This window comes from Malaclemys terrapin, chromosome 7 (assembly GCF_027887155.1).
Source record: "Malaclemys terrapin pileata isolate rMalTer1 chromosome 7, rMalTer1.hap1, whole genome shotgun sequence".
Lineage (NCBI taxonomy): Eukaryota > Metazoa > Chordata > Testudines > Emydidae > Malaclemys > Malaclemys terrapin.
Window position 1 is genome coordinate 79494167 of NC_071511.1, and position 3853 is coordinate 79498019.

Sequence of the window (3853 nt, forward strand, 5' to 3'; positions counted from 1 at the left end):
TTTCTCTAGTTTTCCACTGCTTTTATATCTGCCTGGACTCCAGCACTGTGTATGCATAGTGCAGCCACTGCTCCGACATGCCCCAGAACGTGTTGCTCGCTGGAGGGAGACATTAGGAAATGCAACATCAAGACTGCAGTTTGCAGAATCAAATTTGAATAAAATGGTATCATGAACTGGAGCAGCTGGTGGTAGGAATGTAGGGACCTTCCTGGAGAAACTAGGGCCTGGTTTACACAGCTGAAAAGGAAAGCTGAGAGACAGGAAGGCGGGCTTTTAGATGGCTTTCTCAGCTGAATTAATGTGAGCGTCAGGATTTGTTCAGATAAGATGGGCTGGTGAAGAAGCCATCCAGTCTGGATAATTCCCAACAAGCCTGCTTATCTCTATTGCCATATTTGAAGTCCATTGATCAGATTTGGCAAAACACCTTTTACCTGCTAGCCTCTGGTCAAGTCGTTTGGGGCTGAAAGCGTCGCTTTTTTTTTATGTCGTACTGTTATGCAAACAATACTATGTAAATGTTCAGGTGAGATAAAAATAAATGTGTAAATGATGGCACAAAACTCCAAATACAGTCCTGTGTGGGGGGGAAAAAATCTGTGTCCCAAACAACTTACTTTGTATGTGCAAAGGGAGGGCTGCCTTCTGGAAGGTAAACAGAGCAACTCTTTTCATAATGTTGTTAACTGACCAATCTTTTGTAAATTTAAAGTAAAGACAAAGACGCCGGAGATGCAATAATCTTAGTAATTAGTTATTTCAAAAGTACAGAGAAACAATTCAGGGGGAGTTTGTTTTGTTTTCGGGGAAAGAGCTGATTAAGAGGAGGTCTTGTTAAACTAAGCAAACCCACACCGAAGTGATGAATTCCAGAGAGTTTACCAAACATTTGAGCATTTAATTGTTTAATGGGAGTTACTACATAGAGTAGATTTGCATACACTTTGCATAGTGTTTAAGGTTCTCATCTTAACATATCTGTGACCTCTAGGCTTTTCTGTAACTGTTCTGGAGAGATCTGGAGTTTTCAACAGCAAGTTCACATGTCATAGTAAAATAAAATAAAAGCTGTATCTTTAATACATTACTATGTGTGCATGTGCATATGTACACACATTTGCTTACACAGATATCTTGCTTCATAAATATTAAAGGCCAAATTCTCTTCAGATACATTGGTGTAAACCTGGAATAACGTCAGTGACTTCACTTAAGTGCTCAGATGCTACAATGATGAGGGTGGTACAAGAACCTACACAGAACAGAATTCACTATTATTGCACATGATTTACACGGATATGATTGAGATCAGAATCTGGCCTAAATAATTAATTTAGCATGAGTGGAAAAGAAAAGCAGCACAGGGACAATATAATTAATGGAAATACATATGTCATTGGCTCTCAAATAATAAACTGGCAGCTCTCGCTGAGGTAACTGCATTTTATTTGCAGTTGGGAATTTTCTTTAAAGTAATTACACATTTTATTCCATTTCCACCGATTTCCAGAGAACAGTACTTTACACATACCAACAGAAACAAGTAGAACCAGGTTTCAATACACTCTACAATCATGACTTTTTAAAGGCTCAGGAGCTACCAACTTATTTGAGCCAGTGTCAAAAGAAAGAGGAATATATTTCAGCAAAGGAAGAAGTAGGCAGTAAAGCTTAGTATGTAGAATAACCAACAAAGGACAGTACTGGCAACAACTAGATAAATAATTATAAATGGTTAGATACATATTCTAAGAGACAATGTAATAAAATGCTGCTGACTCAGGAAAGAACAGTAGCTAGGGAGAATTTTCTGAACCCTTGCCATTTTAAATGGCTCATTTTCCAAGTATGAAAGGATATCTGTAGCTTTTCCTGAATAGAAAACATTACACCTACTGTTCTTCAGATATGCCACAGAGACTGGCTTATCTTCAAGAAAATATAGTCTACCGCTTCCATGATGCAAAAATCTGTGCAAGGCTGCAGTATGATGCAGTATTTCTCCCCACCCAGCTGGCAGATTCAGAGAGAGATCAGCTGACTCATAAAGGCTGCTGGAAAAACCTCTCATTTGTCTAATAAGAAATTTGCAGAGGGAAATGGAGGATTCTTGCAAATGAGATGTATTGCCATGGCCAAATACTCAGATAATATAAATTTTAAATCTCTCTCTCCATGGTCCCTTATTGAATTGTACAAGCCAATGTAACTATTCTGCTGCTAACCATGTTCAACCGCAAATGGGGAGATAGACAGCTCATCTTTTAAGTGCCTTGTTTGTCTTTTTAGACTTTCTTTTTGCCTTGCTGAGAGGAGAGGTGGCATTAGAGGACACATCTCTACTATAGCCCGAGGCCAGTGTGAGAAATGGACCTGTGAGTCAGGTAAAGTCAACAGGGTTGGGATCAGGCCATAAGAGAGTAGCTCGAAAGGCCCAAATCCTTTTTAAGTCAATGTGAGTTTTGCCAGGACTTGAAAGAGACAATTAATGAGCAGAAAGATTAATACTGCCATAGAATAATCCTGATATTAACTAGGCTCTGTGGCTGACCCCTGGAGGCCCTGGGATCTGCTACAGGCCAGTAGCCCAGTAGATAATTTGTTGCTAACTGAACCTTTAAGTAGATCATGAGTTAAAAACACAAGTCATGCTGTTTGTCATTGCACTAATGAATCTGGGATGATGCCGTTGTAAAATTTGTACATTACAGATTAATTAACAAATGCATTTAACATTGATATTTTAATTCCTGTGTATAACAATGAACTGGAAAAAAATTCAAAAGGAATGTGAACAGTGTAGTCTTAAGTCAAAAGGGCAAAATACTGTCTAAGCAACTGATTCTAAATTCACCTCAGTGCTGAAGATTTTAGAGAGAACAGCTGGTTAGCAGCAGCAGAGCTCTAGCTTTTTACCATTAAACCTGAATTAAAATCCCAGAGCAAGCTGCGGCCTAGTCTCCATATGTCAACATCGTGAAAACACTGCAATTAATGATTGGCACTTTCTACTGAAAAGAGGCCCAAGATTAAAAGAGCAGGAGGTGCTGCAGGTTATTATTGAAGTGCACTGTCCTGAATGGAAAGGACCTGTGAAAAACTTCCTGCTTGCAGTATGCCTGGGCACGCTCTTCTTTGATAACCTAAAGTCCTGATTCCGCATTGAGCAAATATCATTGTAACATCAGGTCCTCATCGTCATGAGCACTACAAACCTCACAAATATAAACAAAGATATGTTTTGCAGTTTTTAAAAACAAACAAATTATTCAAATCTTTTTTTCCCTTTAAAAAGAATTAAAATCATGTCAGCACTCCTAAGTGACCCTATAATAATAAGCCAGTGTATCCCTGCTATGAAGGGGAAATGTTGTTGTTGTTTTTTCTAAAATTTTCATGTATTCCTAACTTCTATAAACAGATTAATCTTTCATACCACAAAAGAGTAAATGAGAAGATTTAACTGGGAATTTTCAGTTGAGAAAACTACATCTGTTGGATCATGTTAAAATTTCATAGGTTTTGTTAATGTTTTTAAATGTAATTAACTTTTCAAAATATGGCAAGTTGTAAAAGCACCTGCCATTTGTGTAAAAATTATAGTTATTTATCCAGGTTTTTGGAATCACTGCTCTAATTCTCAAATCACATTACACCTGTGTAAATCAGGAATCAATCCAATCAAATCAGTGGAGTTACATTGGTGTAATATATCTTTAGGTGAGAAGTGACCTTGTTATTCACTATTGAACTTCTGCAGAAGCCCCTGCACTGGTGAACATATATTTTTTTCAGACTTTTTTTAAACGACGCTCAGATACTCAATAGACCAGACAGCCTCTGAATTGAA